The 13,060-nt window shown below is 32.8% G+C and overlaps 2 non-coding genes across 2 annotated transcripts; both read right to left on the bottom strand.

Moving 5' to 3' along the window:
• Positions 1-339: 339 nt before the first annotated feature.
• Positions 340-411, bottom strand: TRNAY-GUA. The gene has a single exon. It is a non-coding gene; the product is annotated as a tRNA-Tyr (tRNA).
• Positions 412-12,884: 12,473 nt separating this feature from the next.
• Positions 12,885-12,956, bottom strand: TRNAC-GCA. Its single transcript has one exon. It is a non-coding gene; the product is annotated as a tRNA-Cys (tRNA).
• Between the last annotated feature and the right edge of the window lie 104 nt (positions 12,957-13,060).

Genomic DNA, 13,060 nt, shown 5'->3' with positions numbered 1-13,060 from the left:
TCAAAAATAGTTTTGGTGGGTGTTGTTGGTCTAGGGCAACTACTCTTAGTTACATGAAAAAGATGGAGTGAGTACAAGACTCGGTAAGTTAGCCTAATTGTAAGTAAGTTTTTTTTTTAACCATGTTCACATAGTGGGTGCTTGGATACCACACTCTTTTGTTAATGATAGCTTGGTTCTTGTCCGAGAATAGTGGCCCTTAGGTTCTAAGTACATGGTTCTATGTGGTGGAGTACTTTGGAATAAGGTTTGGAATCGGTAATTATTCTTATTTCTTTTCCCTAAGACACTCGGTGGTTGGGAGCAAATCGAACAAAGTGTTCGTCCAAAATTTTTAAAAGGGCCCAACCAAATTCGAACCGGTGACCTCTTGATCTACAGTCAAATGCTCTACCACTGTGCTATGAACCCATTTTACATGATTTTAGCCTTAGTGACCCCTTCTACCAAGTGTCAGTCCAAAAGTGTAAAACGTGTCTGTCGAAAATAGAAAGGCCAAAAAGATAATTCAAACATAGTTCATCTACAAACTACCCAAAGCTATTAAATACAAATTGAAGAAAATAAGAAATAACATAAATAATCTTAAATGTAATTCAACTCCCGAAGATAAAAAGTCTTCAAATTACATTCCAATGTCAAGTGATATTTTATTACAACTCAATTCTTTTCTTGATTTATTGTAATTGAACTTAAAAGTATGACAAATACGCTGGATTTATTTTAAATTTCCTTTAAAATTGTTGTGCACGGAGTACAATGAAAATAATATATATTTTTTTTTACTGTTTTGTAATTTGTATGGTATTATTAGAGGCTTTTGAATGAAATATGATAATTGATTCTCGGTCCTCTTTGACAATTTTAGATACCTCCATATCCGATATTTGATGCGTCACGTTTCACTATGAGATCTGCCCTTGGGTCAATAAGACTTAAGTAGAGAGTTTATTTGACTAATGATTTGATTTTTTTGGGTTGTAGAGATATCCTTTACAAATCAAGACTTTGTATTATTTTCAAGACACTCATCAAGACATTTGTAAATATGCCTGATATCTTGAAGGATTTAGGACACATAATTGAGAGAGCCTAATTTTTTTTTGATGTTGGCTTTTCTAGGCTACGTCATCACGAAAGTTTGAGACAGACTCAATGGACCATTGAATGGGTTTTATAAGGCTCAAATAAATTTAAAATCCAAGAAAGGGGATCTGAGTTTGATATTATTTGATTTTGGGTATAGACACAACTAGCTGATTTCTTTTGATTGCATTAATGAATGTATGTAGATGTTTAAAGTGTTCATCTTAATGGTTTTAGAAAATATCAACACATCATCAATATAAACTATTGATATTTTTTGAAAGAATTGAAAATATCATTCATAATCATCTGAAATTCGGATGGAGTGTTTTTTAGCCTAAATCGCATGACGTTCCTCTCATATTTTCTAAACTGGACATTAAATGCTATTTTATATTTGTCCTTTTAGGAAATTAGAATTTTTCGAAATCCCAATTTCATATCGAATTTTATAAAAACATTTGACTCTAAATTCTTTTTATCAAATCATTTTTTATTTGTTTTGGATATCTTATTTATTCTAAAACCTTATTCAAAGGTTTGTAGTTAATTACCAGTATCAGAATTTCTGGTTTCTTTTCAAGATGTTGTTAACCTAAAATGTTAGACACGACCACATGCTCTTTGAAGACCTTATCAGCTTCCTCTGCAAAATATCACCTAAAATTTCAAAGTATTTAGTGTTTGAAGCTTTTTGACTTAACCCTAGGGTTCTATTTACGGTGAACTTGTGATAATTTTTGTCAAATTATATATTTGAATACCTAATACATTAAGATATAATATCTTATTTAAATAATATTAAAATGTCGTAGAATATCATAATATATGTTTAATTAATATGAATCTCATTCAAATTTCAAATATATATTTTTATTTAATGTTTAAGATACACGTCAATTATTTTAATATTTAACATATCAAATACGTTAATATGTTTTGATATTATACTTCAAGACTATAGGAACTTACTCAGAGGACTTGAGAGTTACGTTGGCCCACAATGCATCTCATGGACAATGCAAAACTATGGTGGTGCTCGAAGGTGAATTGTATAAAAAACTAGTCATGCACCAAAAAATCATGGGAAGACCATTGATGGAATTGAAGCAATCGCCGCTCCCCTGGATGGGTTTCCAATCAAAGACCTAATGTTTGATGTTGACTCTTTTGAAGAAAGAGACACACGATCGAAGAACAAGAAACGTGGCGATAGCTCTGAGAACTCTATCACACTCATAAAAAAATGTGTCGAAGAGTTAGACATTACATAGAAGATCTTGCTTTCATCGAGGAGACCCGAGTTTGATTCTCGACAATGAAGTTTTATTTTCTTATTTCTTTTATTTTATAGTTTCATATTTAAACTTTACCTAGGTTTGAGAAGCACTATAATGGATGAGTTCAAAAGCATCTTAAATTCAAAAGACTCTTATGAACTTGGTTTGAGAGTCACTATAATGATTAAGTTCAATAGTATCTTAGATTAAAAAGACTTTTATGAACTTTGAACCTTTAATAGGGTTATGTCATAGATATTTGGTTCAATTTCAACAAGTGAGGTTGAGGTGATTCAAATGGTTAATGTGATAATCCGGTCATTTTCAATGTCTCTTTTGTTGAACGCCATCATGGCTGAGAGGACTGAGATGAGCACCCAAGTGAGTTTGACAAGGAGGGTCGTAGAGAACCCCACCCCAAGCCAAGCTCATTTTGGGCTTAACAAACTTAAAATCCAAAAACACAAACCCTTAAATGGGCTAAGGAATTAAAAAACTTTATTTTGACGTAGAACAATACTTGAAGGTTACAGGAACTTGCTCGTAGGACCTAAGAGTTACGTTGGCCACAATGCATCTCATGTACGATGGCGCTCGAAGGTGGATGATATAAATATATCGTATATATGTAGCACAGTCTCCCTAATTTGAATTCGAAGACTTCGAACTCACTCGTCACACTGTTCTATGGTTTAGTTCAATATGAGCTAGCAGAGGGACCTAATGAACATATACATCATGGGCTCCAAAGATCCAAAATTAACCGGTTAAACTCATTAATCTTGTTAACCAACATTCGTTAACTACTAGGACATTTCACTATAGCCTAGTAGTTGCACTCCCCTCACTATAGATATATTTTTGTCCATTTGATATAACCATGATTAGTAAGTCGATCCTTCACAGGTTGTTCGTAACTAGAGCTGGGTCAATTTACCGTTTTACCCCTAAAGTTAATTCTTGTTTCTTATGTTTCACTGATCCTCTAATGAACAATTGGTTTGTGGTCCAACCAGAAAATCGGATCCCTCTCAGGTCAATGAGAGGGTGGGACCCCTTGTTCAAGACCTGAAGTCAGTATTTAAGGGAACTACCTCTCTTCTATCCCTAATAGTGGGTAGGAGTGAATTCCATCTTGCACCCTACGTACCCAGCCATTTACCCTTTTACCCCTAAAATGGGAGGCCTATTGAGTCGGCAAACTTGAGCCACTCTCACCCATGCAAATCTAAGGATAATTCCGAATAAACAGGAGTTCATGGTTAGCTCAGGATTCAGATCGAGTTACCTAGATCATCGAATGAAAAGAAAATCAGTCTCAACAGTAAACGACATTATAAAGTGAGAGTAATTTTCTTCATGGTCTGATCTTATGCAATACTCATTACATAGGACACCCCCATTCACTTGTCTGCACATGTACAATTTAGTGATCAAATTGTTTATATCATATACAAAAGTGGGCCGCATCCATAGTGTCCCCAGAATAAGGTACTCAGTCTTATCCTTATATTATAGATCATTTTCACTATATACTTGAACTTGATCAACTCTTATGTCTCTACATATAGTTCAAGTAATCATACTATAGCCCGAGTGTTCTTGGTTTATTGGATTTAGATTAATGATCGTAAAGTTCACCTCATTCAATAACAATCTTTACTGAATAAACAACAATTATAACTTGATTGAAAATAAAATATGTTTTTGTTTACAAACTTGAGTTTTAGAACATAAAATCCAACAAACTCCGACTTGGACTAAAACTCTAGTGGGGTTTTATAATGTTGAGTAGAGAGAAAGATATAAAATACAATAAACTAGGGCATCACATACTCATGTCTTTTCTCCCACTGGCCCTAGATTACATAACTCGTAGTCCTAGACTCACTAGGTGCCCTACATACACTTTAGCCGTGAGAGGCTCTGAAAATGGATCAGCAATGTTGTGCTTTGAAGCTATCTGTGTGGCGATCATATCTCCTCGTTGCACAATCTCCCTTATGAGATGATATTTGCGCTCAATATGTTTTCCTCGCTTATGACTTCTTGGTTCTTTTGAATTTGAAACTGCTCCACTGTTATCACAATAAAGAGTGACGGGAAGATGCATATTTGGAATGACTTCCAAATAAGTTAAGAACTTCCTAAACCATACAGATTCTTTCGTTGCTTCACAAGAAACGGAATGTGTTCATATAACACATGCGTTAGCAATTTGGATCTTAGGCACTTTTAGAACATCAATTATAGTAAATAACTGGCATGTTCATAAGTATTAAAATTTAATGAGTTCGAATACTAACCTTTTGTACTTCAAATTCCTTTTTCCTCACGAACCGGTTTTGAACCACCACTAGTGTCTTCTCCACTATCCTTCGGCCTTAGAACGGGATTGTGAAATCCGGTGACTGACTTAAACTTTGGAGAGAGTTTGTATATATGAAGAGAGTGTTTGTGAGAGGTTTTTCTCAAGGTTTTTCACCAACAAGAACCACCTTCCATGTACCATGATCACTCTATTTATAGAGTCATGTTTGCATGTTCATGCAAATTTGAGATCACCAAATTTTGATACACAAAATTCCACTCAAATTTGTGGAATTTATTTGGCAAAAATTCAAGTTTGGTTAAACCAAATTTTAAAACCTGAAAATTCCATTAACATGGATTTTTACATTAAATGAAGTCAACATTTTGACTTTCTTCATTTTGATTCAACAATCAATTTGAATTATTAATTTCAAATTAAAGTAATATTAAATGATTTATAAACTATTTAATTAATATTTAATATTAATTCAAATGTCAATCCCAATTTAATTCCTACATATATTTGATTAAGATATTTAAATCTTATTTAAATATCACATATTCTCTCTCTTTTTGTTTAATTCAATATAAAACAAAAATGCGGTTAACCCATGACATTATGTATAAATCTAGGTTCATCAATAATCCATGTACCAAGTACCTAGAATTATGTGAATAACATGCTAAATAATTTGCTAGGATCCATACCCATAAGTAACCATTATCTGCCATTACGATGTGTACTAAAAGGCCTCTATTCCTCTTTAGGTAGGATGTCCTGCAATATGTATCATGAGCTGGATGTTATGATAGGCCTACCTTTCTTATCAGCTAAACGAGATGTCCTGCACCACGATTTACCAGTAGGATTACATGATTATGACGACACCACTCATGTGTTCATGGGGAGAAAATTGAAGGTAATTTTAGGGGAAGGTTTTCAGGATCAGTATATGATACATGACACGATGACCTCTTAGTTCTAAGATCCTGAAAACATAACAAGAAGTAATATCCTAGCTTAAGGTCGCGGTTAAGAACCTACTAGTAGACTACTTACTAAGTATTACTCACTGCATGTTTATCATTTTTTTTTTCAAGTAACTAAGAGTTGGTCGTGGATGAGAGCAGACTTTGGAGTGTGGGCCATGGACTAACCTCTGTTTTTAAAATAGTATTTTTTGTTCTTCTTTTGAGTCTCCTTCTTATTTTGTGTTTGTAACGAGTTTGTATATGTAACACCCCAAACATGAAGAAAATTAGATCCCGTAAGAATAAGCAACTCATGAAAGACCCAAAGGACAGAAAGGAAAAAAAATTAAAGTTTTAAGAAAGAACAAGGGACTTAGTCAATTGAGTACCCTAACAACTGATTTCAAGGATTGGAAAGGAAAAAGTAAATGAAAAGGGCAAAAAAGTCATTTTATCAATTATCAAAAATCTTTCCCTATTTGTAATTCATTATCTAGAAGGAATGTCAAGATTAAAAAATGAGGGGGAAATGAAGAAAAGGCAATGAGGAATTTGTAGAAAAATTATGGATTTTTCGAGAAAAAAATAATAAAATATTCGAAAAGTGGAAAATTACCAAAATACCCCTGAAAGAATGGATAATTAGAGAAATGCCACTCTAATTAGAATTAGAGTATCTACCGTGACCATCCGAGCAAAATCCTTCAAACTCAAATCTCAACCGTTGGATCTCCTCCAAAATTTGATATGATCTCAATGAACACTCACGGATCATCACATCCAACGACTAGTATTCAAAGCCAAGGTCGGTAAGGCTATGATCGGAGTTGATATCTCCGAAAAATTATCCCGAAAGTTCGATCTCTAGATAACGAAGATTCTAGAGCTCTCAATGTCAGTTTAAGCTCCTCCGATAAAGTCTGAAGTAGGAGGAACAATACGGAATAAGAATCGAGAAAGGTTGATCCCCCAATCGAATGCAATAAGCGTTTAGATTATGGGTCTCCTACTCTCAGATTTCTTCTAAATTCAAGAGCAATCCTCCACCATTTTTCTTTGAACATCTAAATAACGAAGATTCTGGAGCTCTCAATTTTGGTTTAAGCATCTCCAATAAAGACTGAAGTAGGAGCAACAATACAGAATAAGAATCGAGAAAGGTCGATCCCCCAATCGAAGGCAATGAGCGTTTAGATTATGGGTCTCCTACTCTCAGATTTCTTCCAAATTCGTGTGTAATCCTCCCCCATTTCTCTTCAAACTTATTTCTACAGTTTCTCAACAAGATTACCCACAAGTTCTATGAAGGAATAGAGTGCTGAAAGTGCCCAGAAACCATTCCCTCAATTCAATCCGCAATTGAAGAACTTCAAGAAAAACTTAAAAATCCAATTTGAGGATAAATGATGACTCGTCGAGCAAGAATGATTCCAATCAGTTTCTGCACCTCCAAGGAATGCTTCCATAGAAGACCACGAAGAAAAATAACCTCGAGAGCCTGCCGAATTGAAGGAAATAAGTTTCGAAATTAAATTGGGGATAAGAGTCGAATTCTTATCTACGATCTCTTTTCCTTCAAATTAAGGATTCCTCTAGCTTCAGAGGAAGAAGTTGAGTAAATTGATGAAGGAATCGAGAGCTGAAACGTTGTAGAACAAGCTACCCAAGAGATCGAAAATCTGGCGTTTTGAGTGAGTTGCATACTGAGTACGATTTCTAGAAATTAAGGTCCTAGACTCAAAGACATTCCTCTAAACCAATTCCTTTAGCCTGAAGAAAGAATATGAAAGTGGTTCAATAAAGAAATAGGGCCTTGAAACCCCTAGAATCGGCTACCCAATAGAAAAATTCTTTGTTTTTTCTCCAGCGATAAATCACATTTTGGATGAACTTTGGAAGCGAATATCTTAGGCTACGATCTACGAGAAGGTGTCAAATCAATCCCTAACCCTTCCTTGTAACACTCATCTTTAAGTTTCATGAAGAAATCAAGAAGAGAAATGCTGTAAATGTGGCTGTACAGGCCGAGTTTCAGATGGCGGTGATGCAAAAAATGCGCATCTTCTTCCTGTTCAGAGGAAGAAAACGATGATATGGCCAGTTCAACTGAACTATCCAAGTCAACTCAAAATTTGACCTTTTCTCGGGTTTTCTCAATTTTAACCCCATTCCAGACCGATTCTCATAAAAACATTATGGTTTCATAAACTAGACACAATAAGGAGTACGTGAAAGGAAATTTGAAGTAATTCAGATACTTGAAGCTCAAGAATAGAGGTCCGAAACGTCAGCGAAGAGGCAAGTAGCCACCTTGGACTCTTTGTTAAGAAATACTTGTAGAAATCTCTTGGATTTCATATGAACCCTAAACCTAGTATGAATTAAGGATATATGAAATAAAAACCCAAAGAACCCTAAGTTAAAACCCTAAACCGATCAAATAGCTCGAGATTTAAGTAACGTTAAAATAACCCACTATTTGAGCTCCGCTGCCCATCAAATTTTAATACTGAGCATATTATAGTATATTGAGGTTAGATATGAAATTTGGTGGTCATTGGATAAGGATAAGTAGGTAAACCAATAAACTGTGTAAAATGACCATAATGCCCTTAAGAAAATTTACTTTCTGCTCATGACGTAGATGACCTTCAAATACTATGAAATTCATCCGTAGATCTTATTTTATGAAATGTTATATAAATCCTTATCCCAAGAGGTTATATAAGGTAATGAAGTTTGGGAGTTATTAGAAAACTTTAGTTAGCGAAACCAAGATATGGGAGAAAATGTTATCCATATGACTTTTGCCATGAAGCACGATGTTTATAAATTTTGTAGTCATTGTTGCCAATGTTTGCTGCAAACAAAAAAAAAAGATAGGGATGTTAAATTTTTAAGTCACTTTTGGAAAGTATGGTAGATAAATTGGGTACTAAATTATTGTTTTCAACTGCATGTCTTCTGAGGTGGTTATTGGTAAGAGCTATTATTTATAAGAATATTAAGTCATAAATTGGGTAACAAATTATTGTTTTCAACTGCATGTCATCTTTAGATTAATGAGCTGGTTAATAAAACATTCGAAGCATTGCTTAGGGCTAGCATTGCTTAGGGCTATTATTTGTAAGAATATTAAGTCTTGGGACGAATGTATGCCACTCATTGTTCTCTTTTTGAAGTTGTTTATGGATTTAATCCACTTACGTGTCTTGATTTGCTTTCTATCATCTAATATTTTTGTGAGTAAAGCAGCCACAAGTAAAGGAAATGAGATCAAAACATTGCACAAAGAGGGGAATGAGACAATTGAGAAACAAAATTTCAATGTTGCTTCAAGAATTAACAAAGGATGGAATGAAATCATTTTTCAACCTAGTAACTGGGTTTGGATACATTTTCGGAAATAGTGATTCTCATCTCAAAGGAGGACAAAGTTACATCCAAGAGGGGATGACCCTTATCAAGTCCTTTAAAGAATTAATAACAATGCATATAAAATGATCTTCCATGAGAATTTCAGCACATCCTACTTTCAATGTTGCTGACTCGAGTCCCATTGATGTAGGTGATGATTTTCTGATTCGAGGACGAATCCTTTTGAAGAGGAGGAAGTTGATAAGGACCACGATGTTCCAAATGTTCCAACTAGATCTATTACACGATCCAAGGCTAAGAAGATTCAACAAGCATTCATTCTTCATCTACAAAATTGGATAGGCTCGGTTCAACTATTATTTCATGTGTTACAAGCTTATTAGATTGAGGAAAGACCATTTGGAGCTTGAGAAGTGAATATTTACACGGTTGAAGGATCAGATGAAGTTGCAAGCATCATTACATGAGTTGTTAGAAAACTTTATTTATTTTTAATTTCATAAAGTTTGTAATGGTAGAATTATCAAATTGACTTCATCTTTTGTGGAGATTCAAGGGGATCGAGATTAAATCCCGGCCACTAACTTCTTTTGTGGGGAGACTATAAATACCCACAAATTATTATGTAAAAATCAGATTTGTGATGAATGAAATTGATCTCTCAAGTTCAGAAGTTTCCCTTCAAAATCTGAGCATGGTCTATGCCATTTATAAGTTTCATGTCATTCTTGTGGTAGAATTGCATGTGAGCCATATAGTAAGCTTTGATATTGCGTGGTTGAGTGAAATTCTCAACTTTCTACTTATTTTTGGGATTTCTTTTCTCCATATTCATTGTAATATATCTTGATACAAACAAGTTTATTTTTCTAGGGAATGTATTAAGCACATGAATTTATTAATTACGGTGAACTTTTGTATAAAACGAAGTAAATACAAATGGAGTAACATGAGATAGAAGTAAACATAGTAATAAAAAGAAACTACATAAACTTAAAAAAAGTTAATCCCATTTTACAATAAAAATATTGTTCAATTGTAGCCAAGAAGTAGTTTTGAAAACTGGCCACTTCATATCCATCTATGTTTGAAAACTAAAATAAAAAAAAAAAAAAATAAAAATATTTTTCAAAAACTTAGTTTGGAGTGAAATTTTGCTTAAAATTCAAATTTTTTTTTTTAATAAAAAGATAAAATACATAATTTTGAAAAAAAACAAAATAATTATCAAAGGGGCCTAATTTTTAACATATCTATCCTAAAAGAATGCATGGACTCTAGTGGCAATGCTGCTTCAACTGTGTGATAGATCATGTGAAGTTAACATGACAATAATAATAGGTTCTAAAGCACAAAAATATGTGGATAAATTTCATATATTGAGGTGTGGAAAACATATACACACGGGCAACTAAAAATGATAGATCCACTATAAGGGCATTTGGTTTAGTGGTATGATTTTTTCCTTTTTTACAAATTAGGTGGAATGAACAAACAAAAATAATGAGTTTAAAATTACCCAACAAAATATCAATTTTCAAATGGAATGGAGACATAAGACTATTCCAAAAAAGAAAAGGATAAAAGAAAAATATTAAATACATTTTCAACTAATGCATTTGATTGAGAGATATTAGGGTCAATATAAGAAAAGTATAGCATTAACTAATTTTCATGGACACATGGATCCTTACCATACTAAAATGACTGGTTTATTGTTATCAAACCAATAACAGTTCATACGAGCTAAATCTTCCAATTGATAATTAGGCCAGAGAAAGAACTTGAATTTATTTTTATATCTATCAACATGTTTGTTACTTGAATTTATCTAAAACTTGATCACAAGTTTTTCTTATTTGCATTGTAAAATTATGTATTTCTATGGATATCATTTCTATTTCTAGAATTGAAACAAATTAGAATTCTGAACTCTCACGACTTCTGGGTGATAGGAAATTTTCCCGAAGCAAATCATAATGATTTTTGGTTCTCTTTTCATTAATTTTTTTATTTATTGCAATGGATTTACTAAAACTCTTTTTGTAAGGATAGTCTTTTTCTTGATATCTTTGATTAATTTAGTACTTATTTTTATGAACTAATAAAATACATATGGTTTGATATATAATAAATTGTCCATCATTTTGTACAACAGACGAACATGTTCAATAATAAATATTTATTTTTTAATAATTCATTATTAACTTGAAACTCCTTGGGAACTATCAGAATCTCCAAATTCATTTCTCATCTTTAAATACAAGATACACTAATTTTTATGAGATTTATCAGTTTAAGCTAGAACAACTTAGTATTTCTTCCTTAGTTCTCATCCCATCAAAAAAAAATTATCTTTTTTATTGTTCAATGGGTTGAATTCTTAATTTATTGTGAGATAATTAAAATCTTCATTATAAATTTTTTCAATGAGTTCAAAATTATTACCCTAGGTTTAGTATTTTGATTAGAGATTCCTCTTTCTTATTCTTAATCAAATTTTTGAGTGGGCTTGACTTAGTTGATACATGATTTATGTTGTCTTTCATTTTCTTTTCGTTTGTTTGAAAAATTATATCGATCAATTCCGATTCTTTCTTTTTCTATTTATTGTTTTCTCATTGAGATGTTAATATTTCTTAACAATATTAATTGAAATACATCCAAATGATTTGAGAACAAATTCTAAAAACACAATGATAAATTTCAAACCTTAAGGTGCATAAAGCACATGGACTAGCAACGAAAAACGATATATTAGTAAGAAAGACATTTGGTCAAATAGTATGATTTTCAAAGAAAACAAAAGTATTTTTAGTGGTAGAATTATGTTCCTTAGACTTTATTGTCCTATTATACCAAGTAATGGGAAAGTATATATGGGATGCCTTAAAGAAAGTAATCTAGTATGTTTTTATATTTAGAATTTTCATGATTGTCATTTGTATGAAGTGACAGGTCTGCTACTCGAGACACATTACAAAATAGAAAAAGTAGTATAATATATTAAAAAGATAATGCTTCTAAATATTTGAGTTCATAATTATACAAATATTGATAAGATAAGGAATCACTATAAGGGGAGTAAGATTCGGATTCCCTTGTTGATCGAATATCTCAAGGCAAGAACATTGTTTGAGATTCGAATCACTCAACAAGCAAGATCGATCATGTCTAGCTTGAATGATTCTTGTTGATCAAATATCTCAACGCAAAAACACTTGTTTGATATTCGAATCACTCCACAAGCAAGATTGATCATGTCGAGCTTGAATGATTCTACATGCAACCTAAACTACATAGAATTGCAAAGAAACTTAGCCATTGGCTAAATAAAAGCACAAATGCTTCTTTTACTGTATTTTCCAAGTCTCCCTACAAATACAACATACATGCCTTTATATAGTCTCAAAATAAAACTATTAAAGACATTCCAAGAGTTGTAACATTCATACTTAATGGCTATAATTAACCATTATGTAATTATAACCTAAAGTAAATAAAAAGTCTTAAAATACATCAATGAAATACAATAACTCTAAATTACCCTAAAATGTAATCCACCCAAAATTTATAACATGAAACTTCATTCATATTTATTGTTATTCCCCTATCCTTTATAATTTATAATGATAGCTTGGTTCTTGTCCAAGAATAGTGGCCCTTAGGTTTTATGTGGTGGACTTTGGAATAAGGTTTGGAATCGGTAATTATTCTTATTTCTTTTCCTTTAGACACTCGGTGGTTCGGAGCAAATCGAACAAAGTGTCTGTCCAAAATAAAAGGAGCAAATCGAACAAAGTGTCTATCCAAAATAAAACGAGCAAATCGAACAAAGTGTCTATGCAAAATAAAAGGGCCCAACCAAATTCAAACTAGTGACCTCTTGATCTGCAATCAAATACTCTACCACTGAGCTATGAACCCATTTTACATGATTTTAGCCTTAGGGGCCCCTTCTACCAAGTGTCAGTCCAAAAGTGTAAAAAGTGTCTGTCAAAAATAGAAAGGCCCAACCAAGTTCAAATGGG

This window comes from Cucurbita maxima, unplaced genomic scaffold, assembly GCF_002738345.1.
Source record: "Cucurbita maxima cultivar Rimu unplaced genomic scaffold, Cmax_1.0 Cma_Scf00167, whole genome shotgun sequence".
Lineage (NCBI taxonomy): Eukaryota > Viridiplantae > Streptophyta > Magnoliopsida > Cucurbitales > Cucurbitaceae > Cucurbita > Cucurbita maxima.
The sequence above is the reverse complement of the archived record's forward strand: the minus strand, read 5'-3'. Positions and strand labels throughout refer to the sequence as shown.